Consider the following 14,734-nt stretch of genomic DNA (forward strand, 5'->3'; position numbering starts at 1 on the left):
GTGAACTTTATTGCTCTCATTTATTTTGCTAAGGGGTCAAAGTGAGTTGAAACATTTATCTCTGTAGTGTATCTTCTACACAAGCTCCAATCATGAGGACTGACTCATAGTTACATGTGAAAAGATTCACACCTCTGAAAGAAAATTTTGCTTAATACCATGTTTATTAAGTTATTGGGCCAGAATTTTTTATAATTAGTGTAAATAATAGTGACAGAGTGTAGAAGGAACTTAAAGCCCTCTAAAATTAATTTTAGAAGTCAGCTTTAAGACTTGCTTATAGAATTTCACATTAGAATTGCATCAGAATTTCACAACTAGAAGGGTTACATTTTTTAAAAATTTGTACACTAAGAAACCAAGACCAGAGAAAATAATAAACTGATTGCTGAAAAATTGTAACTAGGATCAAAATCTTCAGTTTTCTAGAGTAAAGCTATTTCTCTAATCCCCCCAAAAGTGGTAATAGTTCAGATAATTAATTTAGAATTCTCTTAATGAATAAAGTCACAAAAGGCATTGATAATAATGATTATTCAAACTAGAACCAGTATCCAATATTACTTAGAAGTCCATCAATTGATATATGAATAGCTAAAAAAGACTAGATACATATATACAATGGAATACTATTCAGCCATAAGAATGAAATCTTGCCTTTTGGGACAACCAATTAGTCCTAGAGGGTATCATTCCTGGAGGGTATCATGCTAAGTGAAGTAAATCAAACAAAGAAATACAAATACCATAGGATCCCCCTTATATGTGTAATATAAAAATCAAAACAGAAATAGACTTATAGACACAGAGAAGAGACTGTTGGCTGCCATAACGGTGGCAGGTAGAGAGACAGGAGAAATAGGTCAAGCAGGAATAAAAATTAGAATGTCTGATATCTTGATGAAGATGATTATTACATGAGTGTATATGTGCATGTCAAAATTCATCGAGCTGTACACTAAGATGTGTGTCTCAGAAAAATAACAATAATAATTTAAAAGACTGAAACTTGAAAGCTTTTTCACTTGCTATACTCTTCATGTTATTTGCTTGTTTCTTTTTTTTTTTTTTTCTGTAGGGGAAGAGAATAAACTCTTACTAAGCTAATACAATGCCCAGACACTGCGCTTAGCATTTTGTTTATCTTATTATTATATTTAACTCTTAAAGGAGCCTCTTGTATACTTTCATTCCATTTTCAGTCACGGAGACAGAGATTCAGATTAGTAAATGTCCCCCAATAATGCAGATAGTAAAGTGGCATAAAGGTTCTAAACATGTTTTTTACTTCAAAGCCCATTCTCATTTTTCTATAGAATAACTTACCACATCCTCCATAATCGTATTTTTTGTTAATTATGCGATATTTCCTAGCTCTGATTTCTTTCAGTCATTAAGTATTCTCTTGCATTCACCAAATATATTTCCTTTATCAATTTATGATCAAAGAGATATGTTTGTAGGCATTTATATTATTTATTTCCTGAGCAGTATTCTGTCCTTTCTACTTCCAATTGCATGAATATCCCTTCATTAAACAAGGTGGTCAAAAAGACATTTTATTTTTGAAATGACATCTTGCAGAGCAATACTGTGTGAATACTGAGCTCTTAAAATCTCAGCTTTGATAATGTTACAGGAATTAAACCAGAAACCCAGAGAACTTGTCATCATTGAATGACAAACCAATGATTAGGTAAAGATTTTATTCTGATGAAGCAGTGATCCTTAATAAAAAATAAACTGACTTTTCCTTTACAGCAAATTTGCATTTAGCCTGATACTTGATGGCATTTTTTTTTTTTTACATATATATATAGGACATCCTCAAAGTTTACTTTGTAAGTATGGGGAGAAAAATTTAACAGATGGATTAACCAACACAAGAAAAGTACATGCACGTTTGGGGTCAAAATAAAAAATAAATTGAAAATCTTTTGATTCTTTTAACTGTTATTTACTCAGCAATCTAATGAGAGATTAATAGATACACAGGTAAGGCTGCAGTGATAGTTTCAGATTAATTAAATTAGTAGCTAATCCTTCACAGTCAGCTCCATGTCCCAAAGACACTAGGGACAAAGACAAGTATTTCAAAGACGTGATATGTTCTGTTACCCAGTACATGCTCTCATTATGGTTTGATATCTTCTAATGAAGCAATAAAAGGAAATTATCACTTAAATGACTGTTTTAAGACATTAACTAAGGCAAATACTATTGGATTGACAGGGAGTCCATATCATAAATTTCCTGGCATCAAGCTCTTTTTCCTTCTTTTCTTTTCCTTTTCCTTCCTTTCCTATCTATCCATCTGTCCATATCTTTCTCAGATACCATTCCTTTGTTATCCATCAGGGATTTGACACTCTGGCTTGAGATAAATAGAATTCTCACTGAAAGTACTATCTTATAAGAGACAAAATACAGAATAACAGATCTGGGATAGATTGACAGTCATTTCCTGATAATACAGACAAGTATTATCCTCTAAAGCTGTTTTCTGCTACTTAAAGAAGCAGTATCCATTACAAAAGGAATATATGAGTCTACCTTTAAAGTATGGCTCCACTGGAAAATGTTTTGTTATGATTGTTGCAAATACAAGCATTTGCCTTTGGCTGTTTGAAATTCAAGCAGTTTCATTTCACTTAAGAAGGTTATGTGAACACATTTAAATTGGTAACATGTAGTTAAATCTTTCTTCCAGGAGAACAGAAAAGTTATTTATGTCCATTTCTATGTATAATAATCTTGAACCAGGATTTTCTACTATACATTCTTAGTACAAAGCCCTGTTTGTGTTCTCTGCACCTCGTCCATGCATAGTATTCAGATTTAGCAGAATAATCACTTTTAAATTTCATGGTGGTCACAGTTCCCTTGCTCATGAACTTCTATTCATATCTATTAGGTTGGCAGAGAAAAAGTAAATCATAAGCTAGGCATGTGATGGCCTTGACCAAAGAAAATTCATCATTTCTTTCATTTTAGATATGGATGTCTGAAAAAAAATGGGAGGAATTGAAAACTGAACATTTTACTCTACCACCAAGGAATGATCTCTATCGCTTTACTAGGATGTGTGCTTGTAGAGATTGCATCATAAAAAGGTAGTAATAGTGATCATCAACTTTTTTTCTCTTGCATTTTATTTTCTTAGGGAACAATGGCTCGCCTACTCTCAGTCCTTTGCACAGAATTCTAGGTTTTGAATCAGAGTACACTATATTTCTGACCACAAACACTGACTCAGGGTTAGGTATTTGACTCTTCTCTAGCAAATTTGCCAGAATTATATAGAAAAGATTCCTTTTGGGTTCACAGCCAATAAGAACCATGGAAACCTGAAGATGCTAGAAGCCATTTCACCAATATGTACATACAAAAAGGAAAGAGCTTACCTGAGACAAGAAAAACAAACAAACAAACAAAAAAACAAAAGCAGAGCCAGGGGAAAGAAAAACATTTCTGATGACATTTTGAGCAGAAGGACTCAGTTGCATCCAAAATCATTTACCTGAGTTGAAAATTTCTTTTTTTTAAAGAAAGTTTGGTTTTTTTATGATTAAGAGCTGAATAAACAGCATTACCAAATATCTCTTACCGTGATCTCATTAAATGTATTATAAATCAAGAAGCTTTTGAAGTAACTTTAAACTATGAATTTATAGTAAATGATGCTTGATTTACTACATATAAAGCAATTTTAGGGAATAAAATCAAGATAGATTTATAATAAAAGTAGTAGTTCACAGCATGTTTTATTTTATCATTTTTGGTTGTAATACTTTGTAATTTAATTCAAATTCAATTTTATTATATGTTTACATTTATATAAATATTCATATAAATACATTTCTTTAATTTGTATTTAATTATTTAAACAATATTTTCAATCACATGTCTAAATTTTTGTTTAATTATTAAAAGATATATAATCATTATCTACCTCCAAACCCTGCCCTCACACATTCCCAGTTCCATCTCATTAAATGAATGGCAGTTATATGGATTTCCATATGTAGATTTATTAGGTATATTTATAAAACATTGTGTTCATATACAAGTAAACATGGTTATATATCCCTTCCCCACCTGATTTTTTTTTTAACTCAACAGGGATGTACTTTACACAATTTCCCCCTTACTTATTGCATTTTCCATGTGGGCTAGTAATTCCCTAGTTTCTGTGTATAGATTAGGCCTCTCTGCTTAATTCTAGACCCGCATATTTCATGACCTAATTGACATCTGCACTAGGATAAAAAACTGGCATCTCAAAATGAAGCTGTTTCACAATGAGGTCAGGAGGCCTCTCTTTCCACAGCTCTCTCTCTGACTTTCTTCATCTCAGTCACTGACAGCTCCATTCTACACGTTCAGGCAAATGACGTCACCTTTGCCCTTTCCCCTTTCTCGTGCGGGTTCCAACAACCAACCCTATTGGCTCCATTTCCAAATATATCCGGAAGTCAACTGTGGCTCACCATCTCCATTTGCCAACCGACATTGGTAAAAGCCACCATTTCTCCCCGGGACTGCTGCAGTAACTTTTGATCTGGGTTCCCTTTCTATTTGCCTGAAACCTACTCTAAATACAACAGCCAAATTTACTATTATTACCTGCAAGACCCTGCATGACGTGCACCTCCTATTAGTTCTCAGACCTCCTGTTTTCTGATCTCCTTTCTGTTCACTGCCACAGTCTCATGCGTTTTATTTCTGTTCCTCTAATACACACAGCACTCTACTGATTCTCTCCTTAACTGACTTGCTTTACTTCTTTTCTCATACTCATTGAACTCTGTTTCAGTATTTTCAATAATTTAAAAATTGTTCTTTAAATTTCTATGTATTCAAGTCAATGTTAAATAATTATGATTGTTTTCTGTATAGTGCTCTAGGTATTGAGGACTATTTATTTTCTTCCAAGTGTTCCTTTAGCGATATCCCATAAATTCTTAAATACAGTGTTTTTAAATTCATTATATCTATTCTGTAGATTTCCTATTACATTATTTTACATTTGCTCCATGAACCATGACTTATTAAAAAACATAGTATTAAAATTTACAGTTAGCATGAAATTTTACTTTCTGGTTATACTACTGTCATTTTTATTTATCTATGGTCACAGTATAGTTTCTATATTCTCTTGATAGATATTAAAATTTTATCTTTGATCTAATATATGATCAATTTTTATTGTGATCTAAAAGAAATTATAACATCAATTTTAGAGAAGTTTTATATAATATACATATTGTATATTTATATATACTATGTATATAAAATTTTATATTCATATAAGATATATACAGATATACAAATCATTAATCTATACATAGTAAATTATATGCATATAAGAACCAATTAGCACTGCATTAAGTCATTTTGTTCTGTACTATTATTTTTTCAGTTGATCTGAGTGAAAAAACTGAAATTAACTATTCTTTGATTCTGTTTCTTCTTTCATATTCTAAATATTTATTTATTATTATATAATACTGTTTTTCTTGGCTTTATTTTTACTTTTTTTGGTACAGCTGCAGAATTTCATGTATTCATTAAAGTATGTTTTCTTGTTCAGATTTTAGTTATGTTCTAGGAGAATTTTTCATGTCAGATTTTTCTTTGTAAAGTAATGTGAAATTAGTTTCCCATTGATTTTAGCCCATTCAAACTTACTTGCCATTCCAATTATGTTTTCATATTGCATCATGTTACATTTACTTTTAAAAAATTGTATTGATTTTTAAACTGTGTGTTTGCTTAAATTCTCTTTATGTAGATTTTCTGATATTTAGGAAAGTTTGCATTTTGTTGTAGTAGCATCTTTATGATAATATTTTAATTTAAAACCATTAGTCTTTTATTAATTCTATATCATGAAAATTATTACTGTATTTTCTCTACTGCTTTGTCTCTTACCTCTTACCTACATCTGGTTTTAGAAAATAGCATTATTTTTATTACTTAGCTTTGCATTGCCAATGTTAGCTATTTATTTCCAGATACTTTGGATGAGGTAATTAGTGAACTTGTTCTACTTTCTGTCTTTTTTTCTCTCACATTTTCCTTTAACTTAATCATTTAGGCATAGTGAGGTGTATCCCTTTTACATTTTTTTCTATCACCTTATAACTGAAATATATCTTAAACCTATTCCACAGTTTCATATATTTAGTGCTCACAACCTCATCTTGTACATAGTCTCTTGAGATTTCCCATAGCTAAAGTTCTTGTAGTTTACTTAAGAAGTACGCTTGAGGAAAAAAATTTTTTCAAGTCTTTATGTATGTTCAGGTTTTACAGTTGAGGAATATTTTTCCTGTATATGAAATCCATAGTATCACTTTCTTCTGAGTATATTATAACTTTGCTGCTCTATTTTCTGGTATACAAATTTAAAGCATTCCGAGGCTAGCTTAATTCCATTTTTCTTCAAAATAGACTTTATACTTTGGCCTTGCTTCCCAAAGATTTCTTTCTATATCCTTCCTGGGTTCTTATTGTTCTGCCTTGTGGCTGGAGTAATCCAAATCCCAGAAAGAAACAGGTGACCACTCAGATGGGGCCATGCAAGTGAGGAGACTCTAATAAACAGATTATTACAGCAAGTAGATAGATGGCGAAGCACCTAAGGCTGACAAGAGTGGAAAACGCATTATGCCATCTAGACCTGAAAAGAGGGGACTGCTGGAGCGCAGAGGAAACAGCAACACATCTACTGCTGTACCTTTAGTGGAGGAACACAGCATACCAGCATCCTGGCTGGGAGAAAGCTGGGGAACAAATGTCCTGAACTTAACCTTCTCCTGCCCTTCGGCCTCCTCCCAGCACTCCCACCAGCCCACTGGCCAATCAACGTGAAGGAGCAAGAGAGAGCTGCTGAGAAGTTCTCAAGGACCACCCTTCATGTGTACCTAGCAAATTAGAGCAGAGAGAAGCATGTATCAGGAAGAGCCAATAACAGATATCCAACACAAGGTCATTATTCTTAATCAGCTGGTAAATCTTTTCTGCTCTATTTCTTGTTTTTCTTCTGGTATCTTTCCATTCTTTGTTAATTCCTTTTTAGTATTTATCATACTGAATGAGTTTTCCTGATTGAAGAATGGAAATATGGCCATGTATTGTGTCAAACCACAGGAATCTGCCATCTTGATTAGCTTTAACTGGTAGAATATAAATATAACAGGATTCAACAGATAGAGGCTCATTCATTTCCATGACCCTTTCTCTCAGGTATACATGATACACTTCCACTTCCGGGTTTGCCTAGGCCTTGTCATTCTCGTTGAACTCTTTCTTTTTTAAACTAGATTGGGTCTCTTGGCTTCTGCTGCCACGCTCTCTCCTGTGGCGCTTCAACATGCTATTGCAAGTGAGGGTATATTTGGGCATCTTGAGGTATTCCCTTCCCATTTGTAAATTCTTTTAGTACTTTAGGCCATTGCAAGATATCTCAGAAAGCACTAACAAAAATACACTCCCACTACTGAAATCTCTGTCCAAATTTCTTTACTTCTTTCCACTTCAATTCTGCTTAATTCCAGCTGCTTTTGAACTATTTAGACTTATTTGTTAGTCTGGGGATTATAGTTGTCTTTTGCTTCTCCAAAACTGGAAAATTATTTTTATGGTGCCACATTCCGACCAACATGTAAATATTGCATACAAAGTTATGTGTAATGTCCAAACTTTAGGGATACAACAAAGTTTGCTAGTGAATCTTACTTATAGTCTGTATAGATAGAAGGATTGGTAGATATTTATTTATTAATATTTATTTATTAATAAATGGATTTATAGAGAGATGGGCAGAATAGACAGTTTATGTTTTTCAGGTCATCATGATTATTGTCACAGAGCTGTATTTTGGCTGAAGATTTGTTCACTTGGGCTGGATCCCCCTGGCTGCACCATTAACCCTGGGTGGGGCTTGCTCTAGTAACTATTGATTGGCATGAGGGTGGACAGGGGTATGTGAGCTAATCTAAGCCAGCCTGGGCTGGGGCACCATCTCTGCTTAACAAGCTCATCTTTCTAAGATGCAAATTAACCCAAACTTGTTTCTTTTTCTTTTTCTTTTCCTCCTTTTCCATTTTTTTTTCTTTTTGACAACGGCTGAGGCACAAATGCACAACAGAAAACACAAAGAAAAGGTCTTTGAGGTCTTGACTCAGAACTAGCTTTTGCTCACTTATGACCACTGTGTATGTACAAACCAAAAATTAAGGTGTAGGAAGTCTGACCCAGCTATGTTGCACAGACATGGAAATACACGGTAAAGGCCATGGACACAAGGAATAATGAACAACTGGAACCAATAATGCAATCACCCAGCAAACTCCCCCTCCTTGCAATGTGCCAATAATAGCTTACCAGAGATTTGAGGCCGACCATGTCTTAGCGACAGAGCTGCAAACGAACACAATTCTACATAGCCGAAACTGACACGCTCTAATATTGTCAATGCATAGTTTTGGAACAACCAGTGGCCTAACCATTAATATATCCAGTTACTTCTCTAACCCGAGATCCATCAAGCACCCTGAAATTCTAGTAATATTAATAAACTATAATAATTGTATACTGCAATATTAAAAAATGCAGTAATTGAAAGAACTTTTTATTCATTCTCTGCTTTGCATTAATTGAATAAATCTAAATTTATCAGGGAAGTCCTATAATCAATTTACTTGCTGCTTAATGCAGAGAATAAACTCAGCAATTTAGAGAAATTTCGAGAGAACAAGTGTGTAAAAATTCTTTTAATGCATTTTCCATGAAGGATAAAGTTTTACGAAGTTCTTACAGAGTCAGGTTTAACTGCTAAACTCTGTGGTGTGGTCAGGGTAGGGTACTGTACTTGTCAGTACCTGAGGCCATTTATTAAGGTCTTGTTCAGTCTGTCTATGTTCTATAATTTTGTCAACCAGGACATTGTAAGAAAGTACAACAGCCCCTAAATAGCAGTAAGAGACAAAAAATTTCACTAAAGATTCTTTTCCGTTAATCCCATAGGAGAGATTTAGTCCTGGTCAGTAAAGATAAAGGAAGCTGTTGTTATTCACGAAAAAGATTAAGGAAGCCTGTGCATGTATGTATGTGTGTGTATATATATGAAATAAGCAAGAAATTGCAATTATGCAAACACTGGCTGTTATAGTAAGGAATAAAATATGTTAAAGTACAAGTCTATTAAAACAAGATTTCTCTTAGAAGGTCAAAGATTACACATAGAAGAAACTAAATAAGATCGCATACTATACTTAATCCGGAGAGTTACAGAAGCTCCACTGGTGATGTATAAATAAAATAAAAAATCATGTTACTGTGGAAATTAGTCACTGTACTACTTTCAAATTTAAACATTTTTCTTTATATCAACTACTAATGATTGTTTTCCTCCTATTGCAAGTTAACTTATTGTGAACTAACTCCATGTTGTGTCACACTGACCACCTCATCAGAATTTTTCTTCTCTCAGACACCTTTCCGCTCATGTGTGCTTTGATTCACATGCACCTATTACAGGAAGTGAGCTGTGACCCCCTGTGGTCTACACAACATTGTAAAGCTATTGAATTATTGGAATGGAAATCAAAACACTCTCAAGGGCTATACTCAAATAGCTGCCTATTTGTATTTCAAACAATGAAGTTTGGGGCGGTAGCATTCTCTTTTGCATTTTGCTTTATAATTCACATATGCATTACATATATTCTTTGGCATGAACAGTTCATTCATGATTGAATGGAAGGAGTTCTGTTTCTAGGATAGCTGAGTAAGGTTCTTCCAACTCTGCTGCACAAACACACACATTTCTCCAATAAACAGTAATAACTTACTAAATATTTAGATAAGCTCTTCTTAAAATAATGACAAAGTCCACAGGGCTGGGGTAAAGTCAAAAAAGTATTAACTGATACTCCTCCATTGGATGATGGCTCTTAACTCTTACATGCCACTTAACCTGAGATGCATCTTCTGTCAACTAAATGGGTCTAATATTCTTTCCAGTTTTAAAATTCCCAAAATGTTGAAACACAAGCAAAACAAATGTAGTCTAGCACTTCATTTCTACTATGAAGGCATTACCTCACTCTTAGTAAAGGCATCTTTTACTCCACACCTAGGAAAATCCTCGGCATCCTTTCTGTTATCAGCGTGTAATCGTCCAGGTACAGCCTTTAGGTCCAACAACTGCAATAAGTCTTTCAATACTTTCTTCACAGTCCGATGTTTATTTCCAACATTTCACTGATTTTCTTTCTTTTTAAAAAGCACACATATCTCCTAAGTAATATTTCTATAATTTTTGCCTTAACTAACTGATGTTTTTGGATTAAAACATTAACAATTACATTAAAATTTATCTCATATAAAAGGAAAATTCTTTTTGATGACAATGAAGCTTACTGTACTCAAGAAACATTTAATTAACCTGTATTGAGTAGTTTTAAATCTATGGTGAATATTAAGTAACACTTGATCTTGAGCCATGAAATGCTTACTGTGGGTGTCAACTTCACAGTAGAGTAGCTAAGGCAACTTCTGGGCCACAATTAACACGAATGTAAGCTGTGCAACTAGAAGGCGCTCTGCAGTATTACATGAGCCTGGTTACAAGCATTCTGAGGGTTTTCCTTAACCAAATTTTAATTACTGATTCATGTGGCATCAATAATAACTAAATTTCTGCCCCTGTAAGAAATGACACTTAGAATGTGGCTACATATGTTATTTCCAATGAATTTAGCATTTGCTTTACTTTTCAAAGCAATAAACTGTAATTGTGTAATTTATTTTCAAGTACAATAAAGGGAACTTTGCTTTTCCTTTTTTGGTTATAGGGGATTTTTGCTTTGAGTTTACTAGTGAAAAGAAAGCTTACAAATGCACTAAAATTTTAATATTTTATTTTAATGGTGGCTGTTTTTATGTCAAGGATTCAGAAATAAGATGAAATACAAAGAATACAAACAAGAGAACACCAAAGCATAAACAGGTCATTTGTAAAAGGACAGACATTCCTGTGATTTTTTTTTTCCCCATGTTTCTTCAGTTGATTCTGTTTTTATGCACCCGACAGGAAATTCTGGAAGGCACTAAGCTCCTTTTTCACCAGAGAAGACATCATTTTTTTTTCTTTTAACATTGACCCTGACCTCTCTGCACAATGAGCTAGACAGATAAACATTTAGATGGCTGGCTTCAACCTAGTAGCTCATCTTTATAACTCCTCATCTCACCCACTGCTGCAAACAAGATTATCTTTAAAATATTAAAGCTATAAGCCCAAAAAGACACTATGATGAATTGAGAGTTTGTAATCTATACATACAAATGCTGTCTAAGGACAGCAAATCAATAAGGTGCAACACAGGAATAAACAGGGATGGGGCTCTTTTTGTCAGGAAGATAATGATGACCATGGAAAGCACAAAGAATACATACTCAAATAAACAGAACCACAGAGTTATCTTCAAAAAAGAGAAAATTTTATCCACATCCCCAAGTAGAAAATTTTGTTTTTGACTACCTAAATATGGGAACCTCTTTGTTTACTATTGTTATTGATAAGGGGTACTGAATGAACATGAAAGCGATTCATCCTTCTCTCATTTTGACCCCTAATAGAGCTTTCTCTCAGACTGTTTACATTCACAATTTGAACAGCGAGATTAAAGCACAAAAACAACTACAATGGGAGAAGTTTCTCAAAGCATATCAGCTAAATCCAAAGGTTAGTGAACTCTCAAAGCTCAATTGCTAGCTTTTTTCTTGACTCAGTAAGGACTATCAACTATTTGAACTTGACAGAGTTATTAGCAATGGTGCATTTCAAGATGACAACACACAGAAATTTTGTTACATCTGAATATGAGTACGTGTTCATATTTCTGTTAAGACATAAAAGCTAACAAGCTAATCACAACCCAAGCTAAGTAAACATCAGATAAGAGTAAAGGAGAAGGTGGCAGTGAGCTTATTTATTAGAATGGATCTGAGCACAGATTCTGGGACACGTACATTCAAACTTCCAGAAGAAAAATCAGAACACAGGTTTTATAGTCATCACGTCATCTGTTATACATTTGGGATCTAAAAGCCATATCTCCAATGCCTCATCTGAGGATGTACTTTAATTTGGATAATGCTTCAGGACATAAGCTTTTGCCTCTAGAACTACTTATAGGAAGGTTTGAGTTTGGACACATTTCTGATGCAGAACCCTCAAAAACAGATGTTTGGTCGATCAATCAATCAAAGAGCTGTAATCATATTTAAATCATACATACCGTTGATACCTTGGGTACAGAAGCCTATAGATGTTCATACTTCAGTTCATACAAGGGGTCAGTAAACTATGGAGGAGTGCCTGTTTTTGTAAATAAAGTTTATTGGAACACAGCCATGCTTGTTCATTTCCATATTATCTATGGCTGCTTTTGTGCTGCAACAGCTGAGTTGAGTAACATACAGACTATATGGGCTGCAAAGCTGAAAATATTTATTATCTGTCCCTTTACAGAAAAAAAGTTTGCTGTACTCTGGTCTATCTGAGTTGTTTAAGCATAATTTGTTTAAGCAAAATATAGATAATTTGTTTTGCCAGATTTTCTCTCAATAGTCTATACTTGAAGTTTTTCTGAGCTACTCAGCAACAAATGAGTCTTTCAATCCAATATTAAGTAAATGGGTTTCACAACTACACTATTATTGACCATTCCAAATTCTTTTCCAAAGTGTAGTGAAATAAGTCACGAAGAAAAGCCTTTAGAGTCTTCTGAACTTATATTTGGTCCTATCTTTATAGACTTATGTGCCAAAATGTGCTAGATATTCTTTTCGGTTATTAATAACTTTTAATAATTTTTCTTTTAAGAATTTGGGTAATTTCTAATATCAAATAGAATCTAGATAGACATGGTCACATTTAGAAATAATGTTAGATCAGGCCTAGCTTAAGCGAAACATCAAACGAGCATGGCTGTATTTAAATAAAACTTTATTTACAAAAATAAGTGGTACATTTGATTTTACCTGCCGACCATAGTATGCTGACCCCTATTTTAGGTCTATGGTTGCCAAGGAAACTGGCTATTGGCCTGGTGTTATGCAAGATTAACTCCTAATATGTGGGGAAATATGGGAATAAGAGGAACATTAATTTGTATTTATTTGTCTTACCCTTAAAAATTCCAGTTATATATGTACATTATTGTGAAGAATATATTTGTAGAATAATACGATTATCACTTAATTGCATATGCATATACCTATACTGGAAGTGCTTGCTCAATACGATGTTTTGAATGTGGGTATAGGACCAAAAAATACATTTGTATATAGACAACTACTTCAGGTGATAGGGAATAATTGAATGATAATAAATTTTTTAAATCAGTAAAATAATACAATCAGATTTTTTTTTCAGAAGGGTAATTTTGTGAGCTGTATTTTCATTATATTTAATTTCTTTACTGGGAATACAGCTATCATTTCTTTTTTTAATTTGTAAGTTTTCTTAGTTTGGTTTCTTATGTCTTTGACTATCTTAGTTTTATCAAATATAACGTTTCCTGATAGTTGCCCCAAATTGAAGTCACAAAAAGCACCAGCATTATGGAAAGTAATAACAAAAAGCAATGAAGAATTTAATAAGTTGATGAGATCTTACTGCACCAAAATAATTCAGTGCAATTTTTGGTTTTGCTTGGAGGAAACAGTGAAACCACTCAGGAGGGCAAGTCCAATCCTCATGACGTAAGGAAGTAATTAAATGGTGAGGTCTCTGAATCACTGCCAAAGGAATATTAAAAGGAGTTAACATAGAACATGTCGTGATTTACTATAATAGAGAAAATGCATTTTTAAAATTTAAGCAAATCAGGAATTCTTCTGACCAGAAAGAATGGAATGCTCATTTCAGAATTAATATAGTAAAAAGACAACAGGAAAGAGCTCATCAGGCTGAAAGAACAGTTGCAAGACCAAGAAAACAGACAAATCCATCGTGGTTTTAACAAAAGAGGGTATAGTTTCTACAAAATAATGGAAGGGAAAAGCTACAGACATCTGTTGGGGAAGGATTGTTTTCAAAGGTAAAAAAAAATCAAGCATTCACATTTTTCCTACTGTTTGAATTTAAAAGAAATAACCAAATCCTAGTACAGACAAGCTTCAGAAAGATAGTAGATGCTGAACAAAACCAGAGAAAAGCGGAAACCAGATGGGATGACAACAGATGCTAACCTCTTGGTCATCAAGTAGGGTGCTTGAAAAATACAATATTCTCATGGGTGACCCATTATGAACTCTGACTTAAATATCACCACCACTGCATCTCAGGTTCTCACCCCTGTGATCCCATCCTCAATATCAGTATAACCAAAATTATGGCAACCAAAAATGTAACTATCCATTTCTATTCTTCTTGTTCATTTGCTCAGTGTCCCTCTGCAATAATCTTTATACCTCATTTAGAACTCAAATTAAGTAACTCTAATAAATTGTATTATCAATTATTTTTCTCCATATTAGACTGTGCTTGTGGAATCGTCACTATAATCACTCTTTTGTACAAGTACTCAAATCTTACCAAAAAACAGCAGATTATCCATCAAGATTTTATTAACTCACTATTTGTATGTATAATGGCTGCAACACCACAGTCTGCTAGTTTATGCTAAATTGTGTTCAGGAATGGACAGTGAAT

The sequence above is a fragment of the Manis pentadactyla genome, chromosome 15 (genome assembly GCF_030020395.1).
Source record: "Manis pentadactyla isolate mManPen7 chromosome 15, mManPen7.hap1, whole genome shotgun sequence".
In the NCBI taxonomy this organism is placed as follows: domain Eukaryota; kingdom Metazoa; phylum Chordata; class Mammalia; order Pholidota; family Manidae; genus Manis; species Manis pentadactyla.